Raw genomic sequence first — 19,456 nt, 5'->3', positions numbered from 1 at the left:
AACTCTTTGTTGGTTATATGAGTGTGAAGAAACATTGGGCAGTGCAGAAGTGCGGACCATCTCCCGATGCTACCCACTGGCCGAGAAACAACCACTTGAAGGTTTGCGTGTTCATTCATACTAGAACAATAGCTACGACCACTTCGTTAACACGCGGAGTTCCAGTCCTTGATATCTGTCAAACGGCAAAATGGGCATCCTTGCATGCATTCATCAAACACTACTGCCTGGACAGTCAGGTCTGTTGCGACAGATCCTTTGCCCGTTCGGTCCTGCAGGACTTTCTAGTTTGATCTTGGTTCTCAGACCCACCTTTGGGTATGGTATTGCTTGGGTATTTATTCACAGGGTAAAGAATCTGCAACTAGAAGTCTCTAAAAGATGAACAAGTTACTTGCCTATGTTTACACCTTATCTGGTAAAGGCATATTCTAATTGCAGATTTCTTACCGACCCACCCATCCTCCTTGCTCTGCGAACTGAATTCTGGGGACATTGACTCCCCTTTTCAGGGCCTTAGTTTTGACGCACCAGTGGTCAGTGTTCTTCGTGGCTCTGCACTTCTAGCATGCAGTCATGAAAAGATACTGCTGGGAAGAAGTGCCAGGGTGCCACCTATACTGGATCCCAACATCATATCCGGTGCGGAGCCGATCGATGCCACCTAATGACGTGCAGAGGTACTGCTTGAGAAAAATATCTGGATCCAGTTTGACGCCTGAGGAAAATTCACAAGGTAAGGAATCTATAGGCTTTACCGAAGGTAAGTATCTTGTTCTTTTTGGCATCTTCACCAGGGTAGGATTTCCTATGGAGGTTAGATCTGCTAGGATACCAAACTTAATCTCTGAATACCTAAAACTATGTGAAATAAATTAGGTGTCAGTTACAAGTTGTCTATCCCCTATCGCCCTCAGACAGATGGTTTAGTTGAGAGATTGCACATACCAGTGGTTCCTAAACTTTTTTGGCCCGGGGCTCCCTTGTCCTATTGACCGTGGCTACGCATTATGCTGCTTTTTTGTTGGCGGATGTGGGTTCTAAGCCCGGCTTCAAGAGTACTTCCATTTTTCTCCCTGAAATGAATTGGGATGAAGCAGATATAGGTATTATAATCATGGATGTAATAAAATAATTATATAACAGTAGTTTAATAAAAAAACTTTGTTTACGTCAGAAACAATACTCTTCGGGGGTGTGCCTATGAAATGTTTTTTTAACATTTTTATTATTTTTTTTATAAAAAATTGCCTCTAGGCTAGGAGCTCACTCCTGGGAGCCAAGTGGAGGGGGGAGAAGGGGCAGGGGAACAAAACTAATAATTCTGATTGGCAACTTTTGCAAGAACGCATAGGGATATCTCCTACATGTCATTGTAGTTGTTAAGAAGCCATTTTTGTTGTATAGGAGTGAAAGAACTAAGGCTTCTGTCGCACAGGTTACATAAGCAGCAGTTATCAAACAAGACTGCAAGTATACACAGGAAATGCACAAGACTGCTGCCAACTAACTGAAACTTAAAGGACAGTCTTTAGAGGTCTGGGAGAAGTACGATCAATTACACAGTTTTTGGGAGAGTGTTGTAATGGAGACTCCCACACAAAGGATGTCTTCATTAACACGAAACAAGTGTGACCTCCACCATGGCCAGGTTGAAATAACTGACTCCGGTGGAATGTCCCAGTTCCTAGGAAACCATGTTCCTATAACAACCTACACGCATTCTAATATACCTAAGCTACACATTATAACATATCCTCCTCCTTTACATAATAACATACTTCCCCCTTGTGATTTATAACAACAGTAAATACAAATACAAGACACAAAGCATAGAATGAATAAACATTAGATATTACTTACTAATTGTAAGTAATATTAAATATCACTTACAATTTGTACCACTTTAAATACGGTTATCTTACATAATCTTGCAAATATGAAGGAGGGCGTCTCATTCTCTGCTCTCTTGTAGACAAACACTCATCACCACCTGGATTCATGTCAGGAGATTCAATCCCTGATGTTTGAGAAGAAGATACACTGTCCTCTACAAAAACCCTTGATGAAAATGTAGTACCCTTCTCTATATCCTGTGAAGTCTGACCCCTGGATCCACCTACCTCCACATTAAACGTTAGAGGGTTTGACCCAACCTCTTTAGAAGAACTCGGGCATTCAACCTCTTCATTAGAACCAACTTCTTTAGTGGAACTCAAGCATTCCGAAATTACTCCTTCACTCTCACCCAAAACTGATCCCTCACATTCACTCCTCTGTGTGCCAAACTTTGAGTCCTGCGCACCAAACCTAGCCACTCTCCTAAAATTCCACTTTTCACCATTCTCCAACACAACATGCCACCTGCCGATATGCTTAACATGAAATGGCCCTCAAAATTTGTTTAATCCTCCAACACACCGTCCCGATTTTATTTTCACCCAATCACCAGGAACTATTCTTTTCCTAAGTTTCCTTTCACTCTCCTGACTTTCCCACTCTACACCATTACCTTCCAAAAGAGCTTTAATCCAAAACGGAGTTAGCTTGGTACTAGGCTTCCTGCCTCGCATCAACTTGAAAGGCGAATATACCGATGTGTTGTTTGCTGTAGTGCGATAGGCCCACACCAAATCACTCACAACTTTTCCTACAAACAGTCTATTTGCCAAAGCAAGCTGAATGGCACCCTTAACCAGCCTATTAGCCCTTTCTACAGTGCTATTTCCCTGGGGATTATAAAGAGCCGTGCGTGCATGTTTTACACCACACTCGTTTAAGAACTGCTTCATACGATCTGAGGTAAGTTGAGTACCATTATTGGTTACGAGACAATCAGGAAAACCCTCCTCACTGAAAATTTCTGATAAAATCCTTATTGTAGAAACTGTTGTCACCTCCGCCATAAACTTAACAACTAACCATTTGGTATTCAAATCAACCAAGACAAACGCAAATCTCTGACTGTAACCCACACCTGCCATAGGACCAATAAAATCACCACAAACCGTACGCCAAGCTATGCCTGGATCCCGCATAGTCCCACACACAGTTTGCCCACCTTCAGCCTTTTCTCACTCTCTATGCATTCAGAACACCTTTTCACCCAGTTTACCACATCATCGTCCATACCTGGCCACCAAAACTCAGCCCTTAGGCGTTTCTTTGACATTGTCTGTCCTAAGTGACCTTCATCGGCTATATCAAATAACCTTTTCCTGACACCTAACAGAGGTATCAACCTTTCTCCCTGCACCAAAACTCCATTGCCCAAAATGGACAACTCGTCCAAGACTTTACCATATGGCCTAAGAGCTGGGGGTAACGTGCTTTCTCTCCTTCCTCCTTCCACTATCATTTTGACAACTCCCTTCAGCACTTCATCCTGTGTCAAAGCTCGCTCCCACTCTTCTTCACTCACCGCACCCAGAGTCCAATGAACTACATCACAGACACTCGCAACTGCACCTTCACTCTCATGCTTCAACACACCCTCTCCATCAACTATCTCCCAATCTAAAGGTAAACGTGATAAACAGTCTGCCTCCACGTTCTTCCACCCTGGTATGTACTCAAGGACATACATATATTCCTGTAACCTTGCTGCTAGTCGAGCCAGTCTTGCAGAACACTTCCCAGCCCCACCAGAAGACAGAATTTTTAACAAAGGTTTGTGGTCGGAACGTAGCGTCACACACGTTCCCCATTCGTAGACTCTAAAGTATTCCATGCCCCAAGCTGCAGCCTAAGCCTCTCTCTCGATAACAGAGTAATTTCGCTCTGAATCCGTAAGAGAACGCGAAGCGAACGCAACAGTCTTTTCACCTGTTGGGTGTATTTGCGCTAACACAGCTCCTATACCACATGCACTCGCATCCACCCTGATTACAGATCTTTTGCCAGTGTCAAAAGGAGTCAAAATGCCAGCGCAGCACACCTCCTCCTTGATGGCTTCAAAACACTCTTGCTGCACTCTGGACCACTCAAATCTTGTCCCTTTCCTCAACAGCGTTCTCAGAATCTCAGTCTTAGAGGCAAAGTTCTTCATGAATTTCGAGTAATACTCTATCATACCTAAAAAAAAATACCTCAATTGATCTTTGTCCTGCGGTGGTGGGACAAATTTAATGGAATCCAGTAGGTTATTTTTAGGCTTGATACCTTCCCCCGAAAGTGTTTGTCCAAGATATTCTATCTCCCTGACCAAAAACACACATTTCTCCTTCCCCAAAGTCAGTCCAGCATTGGAGATTCTATCCAGAACCTGTTTCAAAGTGAAGTTATGACTCTCCACTGTATCTCCAAAAATTAAGATATCATCCTGGAAATATAGTACATTTTCTCTATCATGGAATACTTCATTCATCACTCTTTGAAACACACTGGCTGCCGAACATAATCCAAAAGGCATGCGTGTAAATCGGAACGTTCCTTCCATGGTTATAAAGGAAGTTAGAGATTTAGAGTCATTGTGCAACTTGATCTGATAATATGCGTGCTTCAGATCTAGTTTCGTGAAGAATTTTCCGCCCTTCAATAGAGTCAAGAGTTCGTTGATATTAGGGAGTGGAAAATTGTCTGCAACAACACATTGATTCAGGCTCCTCAAATCAACACAAAATATCAATTTACCGTCAGCCTTGCGTGTAATTACCACTGGAGAAATCCACTCTGATGTCTCCACTGGCTCAGTTATTCCCCTTTTTAACATGTCATTTACTAATTTGTTGACTTCCTTAGGTTCACCCATTTCCTCACTAAACACATAGTCTGCACCCCTAATAATGTCTTCCAATGCCACCTCTTGAACAACCATAACAGGATTCTCTGCACGTGGATTTATAGTGATATGTAAATCAAATTGATGAGCCCACCCGAGGATCGGCGGACCAGCTTCCGCAACATACTCCTTCCCTTGAGTAAACCGGTCACCAAAGGTGATATCAGCTAACATATAGCCTATGATATTGATTTTTTCCCCTTGATACCCACCAGGGTTGATATCTTTCGGCAATAGCTTAGTGTCTGGCCACTTGGATCTAAATAAACCCTTTGGTATAATGGTATACAGAGACCCAGAGTCAACCAGTAAATGAATAGCCTGTCCCTTTATAATAAATTCAGCTGTGGCTCTTTGTTTCCTATTGCATTCATCCTCCACTATTAATACTCTGTCCAGGCATCCATTCAAACTATCATCTGATCCTTCAGACAACACTGCTACTCTCATCTTTGCAGTACTTCGGCACATCCTGGCAAAATATCCTTTTTGATTACTCTTCCTACAATCCTTTCCCTTCGCAAAACAATTCCTAGCTCCAGTACTATGATTGTAGCTACCACAGTTATTGCATGTTTTCCCAGTTACTTTTACATTTTGACCACCTTTACTGATTCTGTATGTACTTGCACCACTTTTATTATTAAAGGCTTCACAGTCCGTGTGTTGACCAATGACTGACACACCAATTTTCTCCTCCTTCTTATCAATTAACCTCATGCAATAGTCCGATTCTTCTATCACTTTAGCTATCTCTATAGCATCTTTTAGAGTCGGATTCTTAGCAGCCCACAACCTTTCTTGTATCTTGCGACTGTTGCACTGTACTATAAGTTGGTCGCGTATCATCTCGTCTGTCATTGAGCCAAACTGACATTTTAACGATAACTCTCTTAACCTGGCGACAAAGTCATCGATCGACTCACCAGGACGTTGTGGCTGAGTATAAAATTTGTGTCGTCTAATCACAATATTCCTACCCTTAGCAAATCTAATCTCTAAACGTTTACGCGCATCAGAATAAACATCAACATCGGGTTGATCTTCTTGAATAGGTAACGCCAGTAGGTACTTAAAGATGTGTTGCCCTTCCTTGCCCAAAGCATTCAATAATAAGAGAAAAAATGCGCCCATCAATTGCTTCCAAATAATTATCAAAAACATCAATCCATTCTTCCTACTCCATCAATGGCTCACCTGGTTGGGATAAAAATGGCGGTGGTGGCGTGATAGCATGTAAATCCATACTGATACAGATGCTCAAGTAAATTAATGTCTATACTAGAAGTGGTCAACCACGTACTGCAGTTACACAGACAAACCGAAGCAAATGTTAAAAGAAAAAAATATATATAATGATTAAATAACCAACATAAATACAATATGTAAATAGCAGTGTGCACTTGGTATTCGTTCAACACATCAAACTGAAAATCTAGGGGTTTGAGTCAATGTCACCTTAACAGCGGTAACTTCCCACTGTGCTGCAAGCAATTGCCTGTAGACAATTTATCCGGCAACAATATGTCTTAAGGTCCCTTCTTCTAAAATCCACAAACCAGAACCAAAGATCCTTTCCTTCAACGTCGTAGCGCCGGAAACGCTCTCCGACACACCTCCTAGCTGTCAATCCGGAGCAGACATGCCACTGTGCTCGACGTATTCCACTATGGGAAACAAATCAGCAAGACGAGGTGAGTCGAAAACTCCTGTCCGACGGGCTGTACAAGTGCTCTCCACACAGCCAGTCTCACGCGCTGCACAAGCAGAAGTTTGATACCGCCGCGCTCCACACAGCACGCGCGTGGTGTTTGATAACAGTTGATTTCTCCAGTCTCATGGCTGCCCAAATAAATATCGGATATGAGTGCACTCCCTGCAGCGTGCACCCGGTCTTTTGTCACCGTGATTTCCTCCAACAAACGATAACAGTAAACACCATCCACGGCTTAACTCATACCAGTACCTACAAAATATCACAGGGAAGCGTAGGACGGGCAACGTCCTTTCCCTCTTCGAAGTCGCAGAATCACTGCACTCTAGTCCGTAGAGGTCACACTACTCCTTAGCCTCTCCAACTCGTCGCCAAAATTATGTTGTAATGGAGACTCCCACACAAAGGATGCCTTCGTTAAGTGTTTATTAGATAAAACGAAACAAGTGTGACCTCCACCACGGCCAGGTTGAAATAACTGACTCCGGTGGAATGTCCCAGTTCCTAGGAAACCACGTTCCTATAACAACCTACAAGCATTCTAATATACCTAAGCTACACATTATAATAGAGAGCAATGAAAACGCAAACACCTTGGCCATCTTTCAGGTCTCAAGAATGGTGGTGGAGATTGCTGGAGAATGACAAGTGTAAGCACAGAGGCATCTGTACAATGCTGAAGCCTTAATCTTTGTACAAATTGGTGACGGCAAGCAAATCGTAGAAACAACAAATAAAAATGTAACAAAGCAAGATGGTGATCCCAAAACAGTTCTAGTGATAGCTACGCTAGATGTATGCTCACCTGTGAGTATACAGTGGCTGCAAGCTTGAAGACAGTCTTTTGACCTGGTACTCGGAAGGCAAAGGCTGATCAGGACTTGTGTCTAAACCCAAGCGAGACCATTTACAAGTTAAAACTAGAGCCTCAACAGGATCCGCATGCTGTTTTTCGATTTACCTGAAATACAGCTTGAAAGGCAGGTAGCACTGCAAAACCCTCCATGATTCTCCACTGGAGCGTCTCTTTCTGTGTTGTTCAACTCTGAGTATGAGATAGGTAGGTTTGACCCTTTATTGTGAGATCTCCATGCGGAAGCCAAAGCAGGACTAGTAGGAAGGCTCCACCATATCAGACGTGGGCTGCTCATTGCTGGTCACACTTTTTTTTTTTTTTTTTTTAAAGTAAATAATTCCGAAGGCTATGGTTTCCATACAAGATCTCCACTTTTGAGTAGAAAACATTTGGAAGGCACCTACGTAGAGTTGCAGTGAGGGGGGGAAAAGGCGTGGGACATAACCGTGCATGAGGTTTTTGCTCCAAAACAAGTATTGAAAGAAAACATTTCAGAATTGCTATAAGCATGAGGAAAATGGGAAACCATCCATATTAAAGATAGCAGATAGCCCAGTAATACGGATTGACGTGAGATTACATTTGCATAATAAACCTTATTCACACCAATAGTAAAGCAATCTTACCCTTTTACTGTATCAACCAGGCTGTTCCAGAAAGTGTTCATACTGATGGTGGGTCTAAGCAGGCGGTGGCATTACATGCATTGTTTGAATTCAGAGTGTTGTGGCATAAATTGGCAAATCTGAAGGGAAAATAGAGAGGAAAATCAGCAAAACAATAGACCCAAGCAGGGTCTAAGAATAGTGGCTAGACCATGACAGAGGAATTTTCTGAGGTGAGAAAAGCCGATTCTAATACACACGGATGTGCAGAAAAGACATCCAGCAACTTGCGCACGGCAATGGACTTGCACAATGAGAAACATACAGATGCTTATACAGTGCCAGCGGGAACGCTCTATATTTAATCTGTTTAAGCAGTTTCCTCTCAAAGCTGCAGATACACATGCTGTGCACAGTCCGCCATCTGGTGTTGGGTTCGGAGTGTTACAAGTTATTTTTCTTTGAAGAAGTCTTTTCGAGTCACGAGACCGAGGGACTCCTCCCATTTCGACTCCATTGCGCATGGGCGTCGACTCCATCTTAGATTGTTTTTTTTCCGCCATCGGGTTCGGACGTGTTCCTTTTCGCTCCGTGTTTCGGGTCGGAAAATTAGTTAGAATCTCGGAAAAAAACGTCGGTATTGTTTGCGTTCAGTATCGGGTTAGTTAGAACAAATCGACACCGAATTTTGAAGAGGTCCGGTGGCCCTTCGGGGTTTTTTCGATCCCCTGTCTGGGCCTGGTCGGCCCGGCCACGTGCGACTTCAAGGCTGATGGAACGGACCCCATTCCGCTTCTGCCCAAAATGCCATAACAAGTATCCGTATACGGATCAGCATCTGGTCTGTAACTTGTGCTTGTCTCCCGAGCACAAGGAGGATACTTGTGAAGCCTGTCGAGCGTTTCGGTCGAGGAAAACATTAAGAGACCGAAGAGCCAGAAGATTGCAGATGGCGTCCACGCCGACAGGACAAGAGCGTTTCGAGGAAGAAGAAGAAGCTTTCTCCATCCACGAGTCGGACTCTGAAGAGCTCGACGCCGAAGAAACGCCGAAAACCGTGAGTAAGACGTCGAAAATCAAGACTCACGAGAAGTCAACAAAAGCCCAGGGAACGCCACCGCCAACAGGCCATGGCTTAACCTGAAAATTAGGTGACCGATCCAAGGCACCGAAAAAGGGCATGCTGGTGTCGAAGTCATCCGACTCCGGTCGAGATACCGCCACACAGCAACCTCGGAGCCGAGACAGCGGCTCCGAGAAGATTCGGCACCGAGACAGCAGCACCGAAGAATATCGTCCCGAGACACCAGGCCAAAAATAAAAAAGGTTTCTTCGGAGCCTAAAAAGACATCCGAAAAAATTTCGGTTCCGAAACATCCAGCCTCGGAGCCGAAAACAGGTTCCTACACAGAGGAACAAGGATTAACCTCCCAAATGCAAAAGCATAGATTCGGAGAGGAACTTGAAGCTGTAGAGCCAGACTATACACAGAGAAGGCTTCACATTCATGAGGACACAGGGAAAATAACCACTCTTCCCCCAATTAAAATAAAAAGAAAACTTGCCTTTCAACAACAAGACAAGCAGCCACAGGCAAAGGTGGCAAGGAAGATAACTCCACCACCGTCTCCACCACCATCAATGCACGCATCACCAGTAACAACTCCACCACTGATGCACTCCCCAGCTCATACTACAATGAGTCAGGATGATCCCGATGCATGGGACCTTTACGATGCTCCAGTATCGGACAACAGCCCAGATTCGTACCCTGCAAGGCCGTCACCACCTGAGGACAGTACATCTTACACACAGGTGGTCGCAAGGGCAGCTGCTTTTCACAACGTCACCTTGCATTCCGAACCAATTGAGGATGACTTTTTGTTTAACACCCTATCCTGCACCCATAGCCAATACCAAAGCCTACCTATGCTCCCAGGAATGCTAAAACATTCAAAACAAATCTTTCAAGACCCAGTTAAAGGCAGAGCCATAACTCCATGGGTGGAAAAGAAATACAAGCCACCGCCAACAGATCCAGTTTATATTACAACGCAATTAACACCAGACTCAGTAGTTGTCGGGGCAGCTCGTAAGAGAGCGAACTCTCATACCTCAGGGGACACCCCACCTCCAGACAAGGAGAGTCGCAAATTTGATGCTGCAGGCAAAAGGGTTGCAGCACAAGCAGCAAACCAATGGCGCATTGCCAATTCACAGGCACTTTTGGCACGTTATGATAGAGCTCAGTGGGATGAAATGCAGCATTTCATAGAACACTTACCCAAAGAGTTTCAGAAAAGGGCGCAACAAGTGGTGGAAGAAGGACAAAGTATCTCAAATAATCAGATACGGTCTTCAATGGATGCAGCAGATACTGCTGCAAGGACAGTAAACACTGCAATTACAATAAGAAGGCACGCATGGCTGCGTACTTCAGGGTTCAAGCCGGAAATTCAACAAGCCGTGCTAAATATGCCATTTAATGAACAGCAGTTGTTTGGGCCGGAAGTCGACACTGCTATTGAGAAACTCAAGAAAGACACTGATACAGCCAAAGCCATGGGCGCACTCTACTCCCCGCAGAGCAGTGGCACTTTTCGCAAAACACCTTTTAGGTGGAGGGTTTCGAGGTCAACCTTCAGAAACCACAACATCACAAGCAAGGCCCACTTACCAGAGCCAATATCAGCGGGGAGGTTTTCGGGGGCAATATAGAGGGGGACAATTCCAGAAAAATAGGGGAAAGTTCCAAAGTCCCAAAACTCCTCAAAATAAGCAGTGACTTACAAGTCACACAAACCCATCACATAACACCTGTGGGGGGGAGACTAAGCCAATTTTACAAACATTGGGAGGAAATAACAACAGACACTTGGGTCTTAGCAATTATCCAGCATGGTTATTGCATAGAATTTCTCAAATTCCCTCCAAACGTCCCACCAAAAACACACAGTATGTCAAAACAACATATAGACCTTCTAGGACTAGAAGTTCAGGCATTGCTACAAAAAGAAGCAATAGAATTAGTACCAAAACTACAGAGAAACACAGGAGTTTACTCACTGTACTTTCTAATACCCAAAAAAGACAAGAGTCTGAGACCAATACTAGATCTCAGAACATTAAATACCTACATCAAATCAGACCACTTTCACATGGTTACATTACAAGACGTAATCCCACTGCTCAAACAACAAGACTACATGACAACACTAGACCTAAAGGATGCGTACTTCCATATACCAATACATCCTTCACACAGAAAATATGTAAGGTTCGTATTCCAAGGAATACATTACCAATTCAAAGTGTTGCCATTCGGAATAACAACTGCACCAAGAGTTTTTACAAAATGCCTGGCAGTAGTAGCTGCACATATCAGAAGGCAGCAAATACATGTGTTCCCGTACTTAGACGACTGGTTAATCAAAACCAACACGCTAAGACAGTGTTCACAGCACACAAAATATGTCATACAAATCCTCCACAAACTAGGCTTTTCAATCAACTACGCTAAGTCACACCTTATGCCGTGTCAAACACAGCAATACTTAGGAGCGACAATCAACACAGCAAAAGGGATTGCCACTCCAAGTCCACAAAGAGTTCAAACATTTCACAATGTAATACAGGCCATGTATCCAAAACAAAGGATACAAGTCAAAATGGTAATGAAACTGCTAGGCATGATGTCTTCATGCATAGCCATTGTCCCAAACGCAAGATTGCACATGCAGCCCTTACAACAGTGCCTAGCATCACAATGGTCACAAGCACAGGGTCAGCTTCTAGATCTGGTGTTGGTAGACCGCCAAACATACATCTCGCTTCTATGGTGGAACAGTATAAATTTAAACCAAGGGCGGCCTTTCCAAAACCCAGTGCCACAATACGTTATAACGACAGATGCTTCCATGACAGGGTGGGGAGCACCCCTCAATCAACACAGCACCCAAGGACAATGAGACATACATCAAAGACAGTTTCACATAAATCACTTGAAACTGTTAGCGGTATTCCTAGCGCTGAAAGCATTTCAGCCCATAATAACCCACAAATACATTCTTGTCAAAACAGACAACATGACAACAATGTATTACTTAAACAAACAGGGAGGGACGCACTCGACACTGTTGTGTCTCCTGACACAAAAAATATGGCATTGGGCGATTCACAACCACATTCGCCTAATAGCACAATTTATTCCAGGGATTCAGAACCAGTTAGCAGACAATCTCTCTCGGGATCACCAACAAATCCACGAATGGGAGATTCATCCCCAAATACTAAACACTTACTTTCAAATTTGGGGAACACCTCAAATAGATCTATTTGCAACAAAGGACAACTCAAAATGCCAAACCTTCGCATCCAGGTACCCACAGGATCAATCCCAAGGCAATGCTCTATGGATGAACTGGTCAGGGATATTTGCATACGCTTTTCCCCCTCTCCCGCTCCTTCCATATCTAGTAAACAGGTTGAGTCAAAACAAACTCAAACTCATACTAATAGCACCAACATGGGCGAGGCAACCTTGGTACACAACACTACTAGACCTTTCAGTAGTACCTCATGTCAAACTACCCAACAGACCAGATCTGTTAACACAACACAAACAACAGATCAGACATCCAAATCCAGCATCGCTGAATCTAGCAATTTGGCTCCTGAAATCCTAGAATTCGGACACTTAGACCTCACACAAGAATGTCTGGAGGTCATAAGACAAGCTAGGAAACCTACCACTAGACACTGCTATTCAAATAAGTGGAAAAGATTTGTTTATTACTGCCATAATAATCAAATTCAGCCATTACACGCATCTCCAAAAGATATAGTACAATATTTACTACATTTACAAAAGTCAGATCTAGCTTTCTCTTCCATAAAGATACATCTTACCGCAATATCAGCTTACCTGCAAATTACTCATTCAACTTCATTATTTAGAATACCAGTCATAAAAGCGTTTATGGAAGGCCTAAAGAGAATTATACCACCTAGAACACCACCTGTTCCTTCATGGAACCTCAACATTGTCTTGACACGACTCATGGGTCCACCATTTGAACCCATGCATTCTTGTGAAATGCAATACTTAACGTGGAAAGTTGCATTTTTAATTGCCATCACGTCTCTAAGAAGAGTGAGTGAAATTCAAGCTTTTACCATACAAGAACCATTTATTCAAATACACAAAAATAAAATAGTCCTACGAACAAATCCAAAATTTTTACCAAAGGTAATCTCACCATTCCACTTGAATCAAACGGTAGAATTACCAGTGTTCTTCCCACAGCCAGATTCTGTAGCTGAAAGAGCACTACATACATTAGACATCAAAAGAGCACTAATGTACTACATTGACAGAACAAAACTAATTCGAAAAACAAAACAACTATTTATTGCCTTTCAAAAACCTCATACATGAAACCCAATTTCAAAACAAGGCATTGCTAGATGGATAGTTAAATGCATTCAAACCTGCTATATTAAAGCAAAGAGAGAGCTGCATATTACACCAAAGGCACACTCAACCAGAAAGAAAGGTGCTACCATGGCCTTTCTAGGAAATATTCCAATGAACGAAATATGTAAGGCAGCAACATGGTCTACGCCTCATACATTTACCAAGCACTACTGTGTAGATGTGTTAACTGCACAACAAGCCACAGTAGATCAAGCTGTACTAAGAACATTATTTCAAACTACTTCAACTCCTACAGGCTGGACCACCGCTTTTGGGGAGATAACTGCTTACTAGTCTATGCACAGCATGTGTATCTGCAGCTACACATGCCATCGAACGGAAAATGTCACTTACCCAGTGTACATCTGTTCGTGGCATTAGTCGCTGCAGATTCACATGCGCCCGCCCGCCTCCCCGGGAGCCTGTAGCCGTTTAGAAGTAGATCTTCAACATTTGTACATTTGTAAATATATTACTTTAAACTTTATCATGTACATACGTATTCACTCCATTGCATGGGCACTATTACTAGCATACACAACTCCTACCTCACCCTCTGCGGGGAAAACAATCTAAGATGGAGTCGACGCCCATGCGCAATGGAGTCGAAATGGGAGGAGTCCCTCGGTCTCGTGACTCGAAAAGACTTCTTCGAAGAAAAACAACTTGTAACACTCCGAGCCCAACACCAGATGGCGGACTGTGCACAGCATGTGAATCTGCAGCGACTAATGCCACAAACAGATGTACACTGGGTAAGTGACATTCTCCATATATATATATATATATATATATATATATATATATTCGTACAGAAATTATTTAAATAGGTTTACGTGAAAATGATGCAATCCCTTTCCGCTAGGTGGCATCAGAGCCTGTGAAATACTGTCACTAGCATAGTCCTCTATGAAAATCCGAAATTGGTCTTTGGTGTCTGTATGTTGAAATAATGTTACTTTTGTGCTGTTTAATAAGATCCAGTAACAGAGGAAGGAACAAAAAGACCAGTTACCATATCAATTTACAGTTTTGAAATGTAATTTCTTATTAAGGCATAAGATTAATTGGCACCATCAGCACATAATTGTTTCATAAAGCGCATCTGTTCACGGTGCCACTGGCTAGCTTTGACAGCCCACCGTGGTGCTGCAGAAGAACAAATCACTTATCTTTGGTAATGCCTTATCTGGTAGGGACTCTACTTAGTCACAGATTCTATACCTACCTCTTACCCTCCCCACTCTGCAAACTGGTTTCTGAATAGGCTTACCCTTCTGAAGCCCTAAGAAATGCATTCCAGAACATCAACTTTCTTTTTGGCTCCATGCATCTGGCGTGGAAAGTCCAGAAATGAATCTGACATCAGCATGCCTGGGTGGCGCCTATATAGGTACCGTACACGTCCCATGTGGCGCCGCTGATGCGTACCTGAACAAAGTCATCCACCGGTATAAGTGGTCCTGCTCAGGAATTTCTGAATCCAGCCTGAGGCCTGGTAAGAATTCTAAGGTAAGGAATCTGCAGCTAAATGATGTCTACCAGATAAGGTGTTACCAAAGGTAAGGAACCTGTTCATCATTACATTAAACCTTGCTCATTTCTGAGATCCGATTTACGATAACTTTCACTAGAAAAGTGACTTTAGAAAATTATCACTTTGTTGCCCCAAAACTTCGGTAGCTTTTCCTGTCTGTCTGCAGCAGTTAATTCTCAAAACAACATACTGCTTCCCTTCTAGGAAGTGTAAAGCTTTTCCAGGAACAGGGAGCAGAATTGTTGGTTGGGGAAGGTGTGACCTCCAGCATGATAACTACTGGCGGTGTCCAAAGATGGCCCAGCTTCAAAGAGACTACCGCCTCAGTGAAGCACATGGTGATAACATTTTTGCCTTTACAAAAGAGGGGGCAGGCAGACAGGGTGGCATGTCTTTCAGAGGGGGACAATGTGGCAGGACCATTTTTCCAGGATGAGTAGCTTATAATGCTGGGTACACCCCATATAGTATGTCCAGAGCTCCTCCCTTAGAAGAAGGCTTGCACGTATTGAATTCAGCTAGCGAGGGGTATCCTGGGATTTGCTGGTGGCCATACCCCCAGTAAGGGATTTGAAGTGGGAAGGGTTGCCTCATGGTAATTACTGTCCCATTTTTAGTAAGGGCTCCTTTCCCACAAATGCAAAGATGGCATTAAAGTGCACCTTAGAGCCACAGGCCTCAAGTCACTACTGGAATGGAAAGAAAATAGGACTGACATGCTGCTCCCTGAATCCAGCAAAGGAACGATGCACCAACGTCTCGACTGCACCCGCAAAGAAGATTGTATCTGCAGTGCCCATCGTGGAAAAGAGCCACAATTGTGGCAGGATGGAATAAGGAATTTTAAGGGCTAGTTGGCTAGCCCGCCTTCCATCTGTGTGTGCCTAGTGCTGAACAAAGCCTGTACTCTTGAGAGGCCCAGCCTGTTTGTCTCCCAGCAGGCACTTTGGCGTGCAGCATCAGAGTCCGTGCCTACCGAGGCGTCCTCAACTCTGTAGGACCCAGAGCAAACACTGAAGTGGACTCTGGTTACTCCACAAGAAAGAAAACCTCACCTACAAGAAACCACTGTAACCTTGATCAGTTAACCAGTGATGACTGGACCCGCATTGGACTGCACCACTCTTTTGCATAGTGGAAGAGCAAGACGTTGGCTAGCGATGACCCCAGACTTCTGTGGAAATCAGAGTGGCCCCAGGAGTACTCACCACATCTTTGCAGTGTCTTCAGCACCCTCTGAATCCTGTGCCCACAGCATAAGGACAGCTTCTTGGCTGGACACACTAGAAGTAGAAAAGAGCACTGTACACCCTTTGACTGCTGAAAGTGACACATCACCCTGGATCCTGAAGGTCTCTGTAACTGGCCTCTCCCCTTTGTGGCTAATCCAACAGAGTTCTAACAGGTGTTTTAGCCAGTTGGCTACCAACCACGATTTATTGCATCTAAAGACCAAGGTGAAGTAATCTTGCCTACTTTTCCAAAATCATGTCTCTGATTTCCCTCAATCTATTTTTGTCATCCAGGTCTTTATTTTAAGATACAAATACATTCTATTTTTATAAATTGAAGTCTTATTATTGCTGTTATTACTATTGTTTTACTTTTTGGTACTATTAAATGCTTTACATTTGTTTATTTGATAATCCTGACTGCTGTGTGCCACACCTACCCAGGACTGAGCTAAAGGTTTTATTAAAGAGTAGTAACTAGATTTGATAGAGGTTGTTGATGTTATTACATGGTGCGGTCTCACAACCACTCAACATAATACACTTTCCTCCACCGTAGCTGTTGAAATGGGTCCTGTCAGCTCTCAAGCATGCCTTGATCAGAGTTCATCTGGCATCTATCTGGTTTGCTGAACAAAGCCTGCACCCATTTTTTTTTTCCTCCTCAGCAAAGTTAACCCTTTTTAAGTCACTTGGCAAATTTCGTTCTAAGTCATGCATCAAAGTCCATTTAGCAGCCATTTCACACTCAGAAGAACATTGAATCAACCATCACGTTGGTCCACCAGATTTATTAAAGAATCACTGAAACGTTTCTATAGTCTTCACTTAAGTAATGCCTCCTTCAACACCATGGCTGCTTAACTCAGTTCTGTCTCAGGTAATGACAACCCCCTTCAAGCCAATTCACGAAACAGAAGTGAGATCTTTCCTATAAAATGTCTCTCCTTTTGGATCTGACTTCTCCTGGGAGAAAAAGTGAAATTCAGGCCTTTACAATCAAATAATAATTTTTACAGTTTCGAGGTGAATGAGTCCTTCTAAAAAACAAGTTCTCATTATATTACAAAAGTACAGTTTGTCACTTACTTAAATGAGCCAGAAGTCTTGTAGACCTTTTCTTTTCCTTCAAAATGGAAGCAATGCAGCTGAGAGAAAGTGCTTCATACTGTAGATGTCAGAAAGTGTCTAAAATTTTCATAGACTAGACTGGTGGTTCCCAACCTGTGATCCGGGGACCCTTGGGAGTCCACAAAGCCTCCTTAGGGGGTCCGCAACTGCTTAGAAAATGTAATAATATTAACTGATTAGGTCAGCAGCTTTCAGTAATGACTCAGTGGGGGTCCCCAGATTCCAATAATGATTCAGTGGGGGTCCACAGAAGTCGAAAGGTTGGGAACCACTGTACTAGACCAGACATTCCTGACAATCTGACAGTCGTAATCTTCTGTCATAATACAGCAGGCCAGCCCGTCCAATGAAATGTGATGGCACATTCGGCTAGAAGAGGGTCTGCATCAACTGCCCTGTTTGCCATGGTGCCCATAGCGAACATTTGCAGGACAGCAGCCTTTGACAGTATAAAGAGATGCAGCAGTGGGACAAGCACTTATTTTTTATCCACCATCCACTTTCGAATGTGTGTTAATTTCTTCTTGCTACTCTAATTTAGTCATGTGAATTTATGAAAGATCCAGTACTGGAGAAGAAAAAGTTACTTCCCTGTTACTGTACTTCTCCAATATTGGTGTCTTCCATAGATCCAAATGTGACCCACCCTCCTCCTCAGCTCTGTCCCCACTCGGAATTACCTTTACTTCCACTTATGCTATGAAATCTGAGGTATGGCTTCCTTTGTGGGGAGGGGTAAATGTGATGTTTTCTCCTGATTGGTTGAAGTTTGAAGCTTTTGAAATGATGTCCATAGGCTTCTAATTTGAGCATGTTAAAGTTTCCCAGGCTATTTTTAACATTGCACTGCTCTCTACGAGTACCGTAAGATTCCCAGCTGGATGATCTGAGTGATTCAAGCCTGTTAATCTATGAAAGCTACTGATAATGGAGAACTGCAGTTATTTTAAGTGAGCTTTTCTCCAGTAGCTTTAATGATTTATAAGAAGTTCCCACCTCCCTCTCCATTTCACATGTGCTACAGAAAATGTGAGGTATCGTGGCTTATAGGCAGAGTTGAGTTAGGAATGCTGCTCCTCAATTGGGCGATTGTGCAACTAAAGTGAAGCTGTTCCCCAAGAGTTCTATATAGTTGGCCATGCTACTGTATAATGTTGTTGGTTTTGAATTGTTTTTGAACAACTTTGCCATTGACACTGTAAACTCCTATTAAGTTTGAATCTCTGTGCTTGTGTCGAGTCGCACTCCTGTTTTGTTGCGCAGCCTTGCTCATGTTTGTACTCCTTTTTCATATGAACAGCTGTGCCCCTAGTTGGGTGCGTTTTTGTTGTGCTTGTGCATGTTTGTATTTGTTTGGCATAACTGTTCAAATCCAGCATGCAAGAAGCCATAGTTGAGCTTACGTACCCCTGCTCCTTGTTAAATGTATTCTGTTTGGATTTCAGATCCTTTACTTGTTTTTTTTGGAAACTGGAATAAAGGGAGTCCTTTACATTTTTGGTTGATTCCTTTATTTGTTTGTACGGCCATGTAACCAGACCCCACAAGGATGCTGCAGGATGCCTTTAATCAGGCACCCATTTGAACATGCAGGCAATCCCTCATAGCTGCTCTTAACCCAAAATTCACACATCTTAATATATTTAAAGCCAGAATAAAGAATACTGCAGAGACCTAGAGCTCACTCACTCAAGCCCAGGACACTATTTGCATAGAGAAACCCACGATTCTCATTTTAAAATGTATTTTATGGTTTTAATTTAAATAAATGTACACTGTTAATACACTGGTCAAGGTTATTCAGTATTTTTTATTATTTTATTAATTTATTTCCGCTATTTTATCACTGTCTTGATGGTATACTTGTTTTAAATAACCATGCATTTTGGAAATAAAGTTGAAGTATCTTTTTTAAAATAAAAAAAGGTAGTGAAGGGTGTCCTTTAATTTTTGGCTAATTCATTTATTTTAGCAGTTTATCTTTTGGTTACTTGTAACACCACTCCTTTTTTAGCAGGTGTACTGTTCTTTGGAAGCAGTATTCCTGGACTTGGGCACCTTTGTGGTTGGCTAGATATTGCAGCTTGGGTTTGAGCAGTTGTGCTGTTTTATGGATTGCACTACT

The 19,456-nt window shown here is 42.9% G+C and overlaps 1 protein-coding gene across 1 annotated transcript in view; it reads left to right on the top strand.

Annotated features, from left to right (window-relative positions):
* CEP350 (centrosomal protein 350) overlaps positions 1–19,456 on the top strand; it is an 821,600-nt gene that overhangs the window by 119,065 nt on the left and 683,079 nt on the right. The window lies entirely within an intron of this gene.

This window comes from Pleurodeles waltl, chromosome 4_2 (assembly GCF_031143425.1).
Source record: "Pleurodeles waltl isolate 20211129_DDA chromosome 4_2, aPleWal1.hap1.20221129, whole genome shotgun sequence".
NCBI lineage: Eukaryota > Metazoa > Chordata > Amphibia > Caudata > Salamandridae > Pleurodeles > Pleurodeles waltl.
This window is presented reverse-complemented; position numbering and strand designations above follow the sequence as displayed.